The sequence below is a fragment of the Aythya marila genome, assembly GCF_965140915.1.
Source record: "Aythya marila genome assembly, chromosome: 4".
Lineage (NCBI taxonomy): Eukaryota > Metazoa > Chordata > Aves > Anseriformes > Anatidae > Aythya > Aythya marila.
This window is the reverse complement of record NC_139045.1, coordinates 38,467,584-38,481,236: the sequence shown is the minus strand read 5'-3', so window position 1 is coordinate 38,481,236 and position 13,653 is coordinate 38,467,584.

The window sequence follows — 13,653 nt, the reverse complement described above, 5'->3', positions numbered from 1 at the left end:
ACTGCCTGGAGGTCAAACACTTGCATATTAAAGGCAGGTCAAGGTAGGTCTTTCACAGGAAGAGAAAAACACATGAGCACTAGCATCAAGTATTAACATCAAAGGTTAATATATGTATGACCATATTATTCGCACAGATGGTCTTTAATATTAAAGTCACAGAATAGACCAAGTGATAAGACAGAAGAATAGTGGGACTTAAATGTAATTCTCCTATCTGATTAAACACAATCATAAGTCAATGGCCACAAGAGCACAAACTACTTGTGCCTTTACACTCTGAAGTCTTTTCAAAAATAAAAGTTTAATTTGAACTAAAATAATAGCATGAAAATATAAATAAGAGAGGAATAAAAGTAATGATGAACATTACCCTTTAGCCTGCCTTGGAAAACCACAGATTCAAAGTGAGATCAGGGTGCCAAAGATCTTACGGTTTTGTGGGCTTTTTGTTTTTTTATAGGTGAAGAGCTAAAAGCCTCGATAAAGAAAAGTAGGACTGGCAACGTTGGCATTCAATGCAAGATGAGACATGGGGAAATGAAGGTCAACAGGATTGTCTACTAATAAGACATGAACTTGCATTACTTAATGATATTGTAATCTGTCAGAAGCAGAAAACTTAAGGAGTTCATTAGCAAAGAGTCAAATGGGAATTAGGGTTCTAGCAATATTTTAAAGAGAAATAAAGAAAAGATTCCAAAAACTGAAATCCAGATGATTATTTAAGAAGGTACATTCAATACATTGTTTATGTTCTTTTTTCATTTTAAAAAGAAATAATTAAAACTATGCTTTTTTTTTCCCTCCTTATTTTTTTTTTTTTTTTTATTGATGCAGACTATCTAAATGTTTTGTACTTTAATTGGAAGTTTATGCCTGGTTTAAATGTGAATACGGTAGTTCTAATGACTTTGAAATACACTAAAAAGTTATGATGGTGGAGGATCAGAGTCCAAAAACAGATATTTTGCTAAAGCTTTCATTAAGATGTTCATGTAGCAACAAACATAAAGATGTAATATAAACATTTTTAAAACACTTTCATTTATATTCAGAAACAATACTATATGTATACATTGATATCACAGAATCACAGAATTTCTAGGTTGGAAGAGACCTCTAGATCACGAAGTCCAACCTCTGACCTAACAGCAACAAGTCCTCCACTAAGCCATATCCCTAAACTCTACACCTAAACGTCTTTTAAAGACCTCCAGGGATGGTGACTCAGCCACTTCCCTGGGCAGCCCGTTCCAATGTCTAACAACCCTTTTGGTAAAGAAGTTCTTTCTAACATCTAACCTAAAACTCCCCTGGAACAACTTTAGCCCATTCCCCCTCACCCTGTCACCAGGCACGTGGGAGAACAGACCAATCCCCACCTCGCTACAGCCTCCTTTAAGGTACCTGTAGAGAGCGATAAGGTTGACCCTGAGCCTCCTTTTCTCCAGGATGAACAATCCCAGCTCCCTCAGCCGCTCCTCGTAAGACTTGTTCTCCAGTCCCCTCACCAGCTTCGTTGCCCTTCTCTGGACTCACTCAAGCACCTCCATGTCCTTCTTGTAGCGAGGGGCACAAAACTAAACACAGTACTCGAGGTGCGGCCTCACCAGAGCCAAGTACAGGGGGACGATCACTTCCCTACACCTGCTGGCCACACTGCTGCTTGTACAAGGCAGGATGCCGTTGGCCTTCTTGGCCACCTGAGCACACTGCTGGCTCATATTCAGCTGACTATCAACCAATACTCCCAGGTCCTTCTCTACCAGGCAACTTTCCAACCATTCCTCTCCCAGCCTGTAGCTCTGCTTGGGGTTATTGTGCCCCAGGTGCAGGACCCAGCACTTGGCCTTGTTGAACTTCATGCAGTTGACCTCAGCCCATCAGTCCAGCATATCCAGATCCTCCTGCAGAGCCTTTCTACCCTCAAGCAGATCGACACACGCACATGTGCGTGTCATCTGCAAACTTACTGAGGGTGCACTCAATGCCCTCGTCCAGATCATCAATGAAGATATTAAAGAGGACCGGCCCCAGTACCGAGCCCTGGGGGACGCCACTAGTGACCGGCCTCCAACTGGATTTTATTCCATTCACCATATATATATCATATATATAATCATAGATATTGACATATATGTGTGTGCGTATATTGAAATACTGGATTTAAATATAAATGAAAAATATATGCAAAAATATATACATTTATAAACAATATATATATATATATATATATATTGTGTGTATATATAACAGTACAGTTTTGTTATTTATTTTTTCCTCTTAGAAATAAAAATACTCCAGTAAACTTGGGAGACCACTTCAGAAATTAAAATATTGCAATAGATTTGGAAGAATGGATATCATGTATAAACTCCATGGTTAGTTTATGTAACATGAATTCCCAACACATTTCCCTTTCTGGGGATTTTTGATGTTTTATTTGTTTGATTTGGTGAGAAAATTCCTCCCCCATCTGCTTCCCTATTCATCTTTTTCCATGTTTCTTCAAGACTGGTCAATATATATCCTAGATTTAGAGAGCCATTCTCAGTAAATTAGTTAGATTTCAGTAGCTACCAGTAGCATGAGTGAAACTGTAAGAGCTGCTCATCTGTTTCACAGCTGAAATAGCACCTGCCAGTGGTTTCATATAAACCCTACCAACTTAATCTAGACTTTTAAATGAAAACAATTTACTTGTAAAAGTATCAGGCATAATCCTCATGGCTGTTGTTTTGGCATGTATTTACAAGTAAAAAACATCAATAGAACTCTTATTCTTCTGACACTAAATTATATTAATTTTTGCATTGCTAGAGAGTAGAAACTGGACCTTAGCATAAGCAATAGATAGATGGGTGGTTTCTTTGCAAGTCAAAAACAACAACAAAAAAAAATCAAACTATCTTTTCAAATTTGAAAGGAAAACACTTGACAAATACAATCAATTCTGTCTTTTGTGATCTGATAAACTGAAAGGAACCCAGAGCAAAGAGGGGAGAAGGATTAATGGGTTGGAAGGAATGACACGTAAGGAAAGCTTAGATAGATTAAATATGTACAGCTTGACTAACCAACAATTAAGTGGGGGGAGGGGTGGGGGTCAGGGAGGAGATATATCTGTCAAAAGCATTAAGAAGGTAAACACCAAGGGGCAAGAGTAATTGTTTAAGAATACAAATGGGATATATCTAGAAATAATGAGATCAAATTAAGAAAAGAACAATGTAGTCTGAATTTGAAAAATGACTTACTGGATGCAAGAAAGGGTATTTCCACTTTTCTCTCTTGAGATTATTCCACAGTGTACTAGATCTTCCTCAAAACAATTAAAATGAAATGGGTAAAACACAAGGGGCCATATTCTAGGTTACAATGCTGTATTGGCAAGGTTTTGCTCTTTGTCCTAAGAGGTTTTTTTTTTCTAATTGCAATGTGTTGTTGTTTTTTTTTTTTTTTTGTTTTGTTTTGTTTTCCAAAACTAATAAACAACAACAAAATAAAATGAGAATTTTATTCTCAATGAAATGAGAATTTATCAAATAATAAATTGGGGTGGGGAGAAACCTACAGAAAACAAAGAGAAAAAGAGTAAACACTGTATCAAATAAATAAATAATGATAGGCCATATTACAGCATTTTCTAATACTTCTCTTTGTAAGTAACTTTAGTATATTACAAAAGTCATGTTTCCAGTCACCCAGTTACGTAACCTTGGAGAGTACTTTGAATATCCTGATTGTTACTTAAGCAAGTATACAAGCATATTTAAGAACAAATATTATAAAACTAACAAAAAATGTGTGTTTTCTTTAAAAAGTTAAACTTTGTGGATTAAAGGAGGAAAGCAAAATGGGAAACAAACTTAAACTAGAAAAAAACTAATTCAGTTATGTCACAACTTACTTGTCTATGAGAAAGAAAGAAGGAATTTCTAATTTTTTTTCTCCTTTCATGTTACTGCTAGTTCCACATGACATTTGTGTAGCAAAAAATTCTTTACATAAAACAATGCATTTTGATAGTCTGAGTGACATTTTCTAGTATTTTAAATGTTAATTATTAATAAAAATTTAGTATTTCTACTAAAGTTTCTGCTTGCAGTGAGTTTTCTTCCACTGTCATTTTTATTTTCATCCTCAAATAAGGACATTGGCTGATAGTATTTTTCTGCTTGAACAGATACAATAACCACAAAAGAACTAATAAATGTAAAACCAATATAATTCTACACAAAGAGCTGTATGTAAAGAGAAATACAAGAAATTAAGAAGAATATAAATTTTATATTTTAGAAGACCAGCTACTAATTCTTAATTGCAGGCAAAAACTGGGATTAAATACATATAATAAGTAATTATCTGATGGGTATCACCTCTGTTTTAATATATTAACTCTTTTTTTTTTTTTTTTTTTCCATTACATAGCATACCAGAATCATAAAACTACATTTAACTGAGAGCTTTTTAAAAATTATCTAAAGTGATCAATCTATCTAAACCTGACAGTTCCTGACTTTAAAGACAGTCGCAGATAGCTCTGCTTTCTCTCCTATTCACTACATGACTGAGGTATTAACTCCCATTGTTCACCAGGTGAACAATGGCTTTGATGAACTGCTATACTCACCTTTGAAACCAAAGAGATAATCAGAATTTAGTGTGTAAATAATGTATCAATACTGAGTTACTTTACAAACTTGACTTGATAACAAAATGAACATACCATGAAACTTTACCATGAAACACTTGCATTTTACAAGCATAAGCTTGTAAGGTACAATACAATATGGTACACAGCAGCATAAGCAGACTCTCATTATAACCAGGAAACTACATCATTCTATGCAATAACACCATGCTAGTAAAATCTCAAAATGCTGTTCTTCTTTGAAGATAACTAAAAATGGTAGTGGTTTTCATGCAGGCTGCTCTTGACTGATAAAAAGTGTTTAATTTACCAATGCTAAAACAGATCCTGTATCAGTTCCTACTGAAATCCCATGATTTTAATGAAAGAGTTATGAGTGGCATTTTCAGAAACATAGGTGGTTTGGAAACATATCCTCCAACTGTGGTATGAGTTTTAAAAAATAAAATTTAACTGCAAAAAGAAAATTATAGTTATTCCTTTGGTGCTCTGTTAGAAGCAGCAGATTTAGATTCTCTTTTCATTATTCATCTAACATAGTCTTTCAAGCATATGAGTCAAACCAAAAAGCTACTCTGGAGACTTTTTTCATGATAGGAGAACTAGCAAGAGACAACCATGGAATTTAACAAGGTGGCTGGTTTTCAAACCTCCCTCTTCTTCTTTTCTCCCAAGAAGAGTTGGAAAGCACAAACAAGGAAAAAGCATAAACAATTACTTGAAGTAATTCATGATGAATACAGCCTCAGGCTAGCGTACTAAAGAAAATAATGTGTACCTTTCTTTAAAGACCCTTGAAGCACTTGACCACTAGATAAATTATTCCCACTTCTGTCAAGGACTCTTCTCCACACCTAGTAGCTCCTACATCCAGAGGGTTGCATGTTGGGACTCCAGAGAAGCTATGGCTGTCTGATAATCACCCCTATGCAATGACTGTACTCTTTTATTCTTAATAAAAGTAAGTAGTTGGTTGTTTCTTTTTATTCCTAATGCAAATTAAGAATTCATATAAAATAACGTATATTTAGTCCTTAAAACTTTCAGTATCTGAGACTCTGTCTTTTCTAGAACTTATTTAAAGATAAAAATACTTTGAAAATCAGCAGACTACTCCTTCATTATTTACATAAGTTCCACCCAGTCCTGTTGATTTCCCACAGAATTATGATTATTAACTTGTTATAGATAGTTAAGCTAACTAAGCTGTTTCCTGTGGTTACTGGTTGCTAAACAAAGCATGATCAAAATAACTCTCAGTTAGTAACCACAGATTTAGCTCTATTTTCATTTGTCCTAGTTGTCTTGCTGCTTTCCTTAAATTTCTAGTTATTCTTGTCCCAAAATATTTTCTCCCATGACAGTCACATTTGCAGTATTAATTAATGCCAATGTAAATGAGAGTATAAAACAAGAAAGACAGGTCTTGATCTCTCTCTAACACACAATGAAATCTGAATATTACAATAAGTAGTATATTATTATTATTATGAGAAATACTGCCTGAGAATAAAAATAATTATTTCCCTGGTTTCATTCTATTTCTTTAAAGAAAATCTATGGAAGAAGATTACCACTAGAGAAAGATATTGGGAAAATCATTACAAATTTAACAATTTCACAGAGATTGACAGAAAATCTACATACAAATTGCTATTCCACAGGCAATATTTTTCTACAAAACTTGGAGATTTTAGATGAACTAAGAAACCTCATGTTGTCTCAAGGAAAATTGTAGGACGTACTTTCAAAAATGCAATGCCTATCAACTTATAACAATTAATAATTCAAAAGTCACTCCCATGCCAATGGCTGCTTTGGCTCAGAGATAATGCTCATTAAATTGGGACACCATCACCTCACACACAAATACACACACACAAAATATTTCAAAATAACTTCTGGAGGACCAATTCTTTGAGAGATAAATGTATATTTAAAAAAGTATAGAAGCAGGAACTTATGGAAGCATCAGGGTGCTTTTTTTCAAAAGGATCACAAAGGTAGAAAGAAATCTAAGGTGCTTACTTGATAAGAAGTTACATTTAATTGGATTTAGATATTTATTGAAATTAAATTTACTAATTATAAATTTATATATTATACAAATATAATTATTCTATATGAAGAACATATATTATGTATTTTATATCTCATGTATTTCTAGTTTTCTTGATTCTTTTTTAATAGGGAGAAAGGAAAGATAAAAGCCAGAAGTTGGACGGGAATGATTGGAAATTGGGAGCTTTAGGGAAAAAGAAGCGAGGATCAAGAGCCAGAACAACATTCTAACACATTAATGAAATGTGATGTAGCTTTGATACAGTCAAGAAACACAAGAACAAAAAGAAGTGCGCTGAACAAGATTGTCACGTTCTAATGACATACTTGTCTTATATATGCAAGTAATATCTATAAAATATAGATCTCACGCTAACCTACAGAGAACTAAAAGAGACGGCAATTCTGAACAAACTGTATAAGACAACATCAAGAACACGGTGAAAATTTTAAATGAGAGCTTAACTACCAGATACTATTTTAAGTAGAATTACACTTTTCTGAAAGTAAGACATTATTCAGTAAGTACAACCTCAGTGACTAAAACTACATCACCAACTTCAATTTTTACAGAAGACTGGACTCCAAAGCTGTAAAATCTGTTGACTTGGAGCCTCAATTTTCAGCCAACTTTAAATAAACAGATTCCTGTTAACTAATTCATCCCTTGATACTAAATATGAGCATAATTTAACTAGAGCAGCTTAGATTTAAAAATTGCTGTTCCAAGTAATCAAACCTATAATTATCCAGAATGGATGGGAACCTCCAGTATTTGTATCACTTTCTAGTTTTGTAACTTCAGGCAATTAAAAAAACAACATAACCCACAACCAACTACTATTGCAGATCAAATAGTAGACAATAAATCTGAAATTCCAATGAATATCTTCAGAAATTATTGAAATGTGTGAAGAAATCAATTCATCAATATTTTCAATGACAGGCTACTACAGAACTAGGGAGTCTTTTTCTAGAAACCGATTCACCCCCTCACAACTGTTTACATGCAATATGTATGGGGATAATATCACAAATATATTCATATCAAACTAAATACTTGTCACAGTTTTAAAATCAGGTATTTTACATAGGTCTATAAACTTAATGTTCTAGTTATATAAGAAGCTTAAATATGCTGGGAATAAATATTGATTTCTGGAGCTCAGCCACTTTATATAAGGGTGATAGCTGTAAAAAAAAAACTCTTATGGAAATATAAATAATATTTATTTTCCCCTACATAAACCTTTCTTCTAAATTATTGAACAAATGACATATTTGAATTAAGCACATAAAAAATAACATCCATCTTTCTGTTTCAACCTTTACTATCAGCACTAAAATTTTCTCTAGTATCCAAGGTAAGCAATCTAAGCAATAGGATGTGCATATTTGTGGAATATAAAAAAGGTTAAACTTTGATTTACAGAGAAACAGAATTTAGATCAGTCGAGTAGAAAAAAAAAAAAAAATCATTTGGAGTCTTTTTACAGAAGAAAAAAAAAAAAAAAAAAAAAAGAGAAAAATCAAGATGCTCACAAGGAAATCCTCCTGCCCTTTCCACAAAAAAAGGAATTCTCAAGATGATTATTTTGATAGAGCTAAAATAAATTTCTCTGATTTTATAGCTGACCAGTAAAGGTTTATATGATAAATTAACTCCTGATTTTACACAAGAGGCACCTTTTTTTTTTGAGGCAAATTTTTAAGATGGACAGACATTAATGTTTTTCTTCCCTTCTTGGAAGCCAGCCTGATTGAACATGATCTACACTTTGAAGATGACCTACCACGTATAGATTCATCCCAGTTAGAAACTGCCATTGGTAATAGGGAAATCTCCACTTTTAATTTCTGGCTCCAATTTTTTTTTTTCTTCTTGTTTCTTTGGTGCCAGGAACTTCTGATTTGTTGTATAGATGTAAAATGCTCAAGAGACATATAAAAAAAGCTAATACTCCCAGCCTTTACTGAGCTGTTGTTCAATCCTTTGAGGAACTCACAGATCAGATATGGACTCAAGGTACTGTTTGTTCATTTGGGAGAAAGTGCATAAAGAAGGACTCCATTTGCCACTAACCACATTATTTCTACAAAAATCACTGATTTACTGCTGTTATTTCTGTCCATGGTTTAGAAGATGCTTTTCCACAGCCCAGATTTACTATGAGAAAAAACGTTTTGCATAGTATGCTAAAAGAAAAACAGAAACAAACAAACAAACAAAAGACAAACAGAAGAATGTAGCCACCTCAAAGCCAATGCCATGGACTCCATGTTATAAATACATCCTTCCTGAGCAAGGCAGTGGCTCCCAAGAAACAGGCCTTTAGCAGTGATGCAGATGAAGAAACAGTTGTGTCCATGGCAGGGCTGGCTGTTTTTTTACCCTTGGTTTATGCTGACTTTCTGCTGGTATTTAAAGATTGGACATGCATTTCAGAGCAATCATATAGCATTTCCTGATACAAAGTGAATTTTCATGCCACTTTTTGAAAGTTTTTATGACATCTTTTTTTGAGTACTGTGAGAGTAACGACAGTTCATAACCCAGCCATCTTGAACTATTCAGATTGTGTACAGGCCAAGAACCAGCCCTGTTGTGAAATATAAAGTCTACCACGTACTGACTGTAGATTACAAACCCAAGAAGCCAAAGTACTAATAGCACAAAGTTTGGCTCTACGAAAAGGACAACAGGCAGTTTGATTTCATTTCAGTACCTTGAAAAAAATTTGCACATCATTTAAATTACAATTAAATACCACATATCCCAGGTGTTTTTGATGAGAAATCAAAAGAATTTCCTTGTGTAGTATTTAAAGGTAATTGATTTTCAAGCTTCCTGCCATTATCAATGCTAGAATCAAAGACTTGTGCTGTATATAGTATGCAAAGAGGATGCCTAAACCATTCTGAAGTTCAGAAGCCAGCAGTACACTCTACTGCAGCTCTGCTTTTCTGAAAGTTCAAAGGAAATCTTGTGATTGGCATTAATTTTCAACACCACTGAACTACATCAGAATGATAATTGGAGATACAAGTGCCTGAAACAAATACTTTGTACCAATGAAGCTCTCATAAAAGACTTGAATTCATGACTTTCCTAATGAGCATGTGGCTATAAGAGGCTGTATAATGATAAAGAGCCTTATTGATGAAAAAAAAAAAATGCTTATTTTACTGTGCATTTTAGTAACTACATGTCAGCACTATGAGGCTCAAGTTGGAAGTTAGAAGAAATTTCTTCTCAGAAATAGTACTCAGGCATTGGAATTGGTTGCCCAGGGAGGTGGTAGAGTCAGCATCCCTGGTGGTGTTTTAGGAAAGGTTGGATGCAGTGCTTAGGGACACAATGAAAATGTCCAAGGAATGACAAAGGCAATGACAAAAGCAGGAAATAAATAAAACAACAGAAAATGGCAAGAATGTAGAATTACTTTTTGACATTTACATAGAGAATTTCACCATTTCTCATAAATATATCTTGTTTAAAACCTGAATTAAAAGTATGTGCAAAGGAAATCAACCTACATTAATTAATATAACTATGCAATATTCCACAAACGTTGAGCTCATTGAAAAAAAAAAAAAAAGTTATTTTCCAGATTATTCAAGCAACAAACACAGCAATCAGTTGGAAAAATTAAATTAACTACTTATCACTGTTGTACTCTTTGCAATTTAAGCAGCTAAAGAGACAAGATTTATCAGAATGAAAGACAGTTATTCTATGCCATGTTTAAATTAATAGATTTCAGTAAAAACAGCAAGTAAGCACTGTAATCCTTTCATTTCTAACAATTACCTAAATGTCACAATGAATTCTTGAGAGCAAAAAATGTTTAGTTCAAGGATAACTTTATTTATTTTAATCATATCTTTCCCCTTCTTGAAAAACATTCTTTTGGGCAGACTATCATCTCCAGTTCTCTCTACAAAGAATTCATACTTTGTAACTAAAGATTAGTGAACAAATTTAATCCACTGTTTATTATCAAAGCAACCAGGTTGTTCCACTACTTACAGCAGTCCTTCCGTTGAATAGATTGCCAATTCTCATTAAAAAAAAAAAAAAAAAATGCTTACTTTAAGTTATGAATGCTGTAACTTAGTATCCATTATGAGTATGGAGGTCATAATGAACACTAACAGGTGTTAGTAATGGGGGAAAAAATGACAAATTTGTCCAAAAAAAAAAGAAACACAAAACACTTTTGACCGTTGCTTGACAAGGCATTTAGGAATGGATAGCAATGCAATGCCATTTGATATGCTTTGATCTCTATGTTGTATTTAAAGGGAGGTTAAGTAAGCAAAGTATATTTATTTTTTCTCTGTATTACTTCAGCCCACATCACCAAAACCAGGAAAGCATCAAATCCAGGAAGCTGGAAATAGTACAGCTGTAATTTGTACCTACAATGCCAAGTACAAAGATCCCCAGGACAGTACAAAGATTCCTAGGACAGTAACAGAGTGAGACTTTACCTTACAGACTACTGGAAAACAGCTTCAAAGAGGAATAAGGCTTAAAACACACTCTTATCCATCACCTTTATCAACAATTCTCTTCCTACCTAGTTTGTTAGCTCTTGAATAATTGACAGCTGGGCAATATTCACCCAAATGATTCAATGAGCTAGGTAACTGAAAACATTAGCTTAAGCCAAGCAATTAAGCTTTTAGATGGCCATATTTGGGGAGCTGAATCACCCCCTTCTGTCAGACTTCTTTGAAATGATTTCCAGTAGTGTAACTCCAAGCTCTCTTTAAGCCTTCCTGAATACTTTTAAAAATGACACAATTTTCACATTTATTTATCAGCTTCATTTCCCTCCCTCCCTCCCTGTCCAGTGCTTGGAGACAAAATGGACAGGGGCAAGACTAAGAAAGTGAGCTTGTGTGGACTCAACACAGCTTGCACTCCAGATAGTACATGTAGGACCTGCACCTCTCAAAGAAGACTCCTTGCTGCTAAGTGCTAGTATGGTGCCTACTGCCATGATTTGGAGGGAAAGCCCTCACCTGCAGCAAGTCCGTATTTCTCCTGCAAGCAGGCAGGAAAATGTTTGGAATGGCATGCACCATTAGCATAACCCCAAAGCACCATAACATCATTAGCACAACCCCAAAATCATAGTTTTAAGAAGGCAATATCCATTGTGCTAGCATTTGCATCAAATAGGAAGAGAGAGTTGAAAATGAGTAGCCAAAATTTTTCCCCTCATGATCCAAAGAGTATTCATAGCAGTAAAATATAAAAAGATTAAGATGGTAATCAAAGCACTTGATACATTTTCTACTATTAAGTTTTTCAATAAAATCTTTTAAAGTTAGACCACCTAACTGGGATTGGACTAGATGATCTTTCCCTGGAAGTCCCTTCCAATCCCTTACATTCTGTGATTCTGTAATTAACTGTAAAATGAAATAAAATTTATTTTACTTATTGTCCTGGTTTCAGTTAGAACAGAATTAATTTTCTTCCTAGTAGCTGGTGGAATGCTGTGTTTTGGCTTAGAATGAGAAGAGTGCTGATAACACCCCGATGCTTTAATTGTTGCAGAGCAGTGCTTATACTAAGCCAAGGACATCTCAGCCTTTGCTCTGTCCTGCCAACGGGCAGGCTGGGGGGTGCAGTAAGAGCTGGGAGGGGACAGACCCAGGACAGGTGACCCAAACTAGCCAAAGGGGTATTCCATACCATCTGACGTCATGCTAAACAATATATAGGGGTGGCTAGCCGGGGGGAGGGGGCCGGACTGCTCGGGGTTAGGCTGGGCATCGGTCAGCGGGTGGTGAGCAATTGCATTGTGCATCACTTGTTTGTACATACTATTATTACTTTCGTATTATCACCATTGTATCATCATTATTATTATTATTATTATTATTTTCCTGTCTTATTAAACTGTCTTTATCTCAACTCACGGGCTTCACTTTCCATTTCTCTCCCCCGTCCCAGAGAGGGAGGGGGGAGGGTGAGCGAACGGCTGCGTGGTGTTTAGCTGCCAGCCGGGTTAAACCACGACAGTCTTTTTGGCGCCCAACGTGGGGCACGAAAGGTTGAGATAACGGCAGATCTGACCAGAGTGTGTTAAACTAAAATTGGTATAAGTATTAGACCTGCTTAATAGTCACTTGTCATAATGCTGATTGCTTTAATCTCAACTGTGCTGCGCCTGTTTTCCAAATTGAGTATTATAGCACGTTATTTTCCGTATGTGCTCTCTGTCATGTTGTTTATCCTCTCCGGGCCCTGGTTTCAGACCATTATGGTACTGTGTGTTGTATCAGTGGCTTATGAGATGATGAAATATCTGGCCATGACTCTAACCTGGTATTTGTACTCAGTAACATCTTCGATTCTATACTTTGGAAACTGTATTTTGGAAACTATTAGCAATTGTATCTGTTGCCTTTTTTCATTAGGGAGTCAATCTGTGGAGGGGAAAGGGGAAGATAATTTTTCTTACTTGATCACTCTCCCTTTCTCCTTCACCACCCCTGTACCCTCCTTGATCACTCTCCCTTCCTCCTTCACCACCCTCTTATCCTCCGAGTTTATTACAATAGCTCTCCAAGATATTGAATATCCTTGGGATACTCAGACCAGCATAGTCCTGTTGTTCTGCCTCCTGAATGCGCTTCAGATTCTGCTTAAAGTTAAACAACTACTTAGGAAGCTCATCCGGAGATCTGCCCGGAGGCAGTATAGTTGTGGGTGGCAGGGAGTATGGGAGGATATGGGCAGGCATCTAGACCAGTTGGCACCCCCAGTGTTTTGGAAATTCACCCCTGAACAAGTGCAAAATCCTCAAAAACTGGCAGAATGCTTGAATAAAAGGTGTCGCGATTCGGGAAGTTCCAAAGTAACACAAATCATTGTAACATGCTGGGGCCTGGCTTACGCCTATCGAGCTGCCATG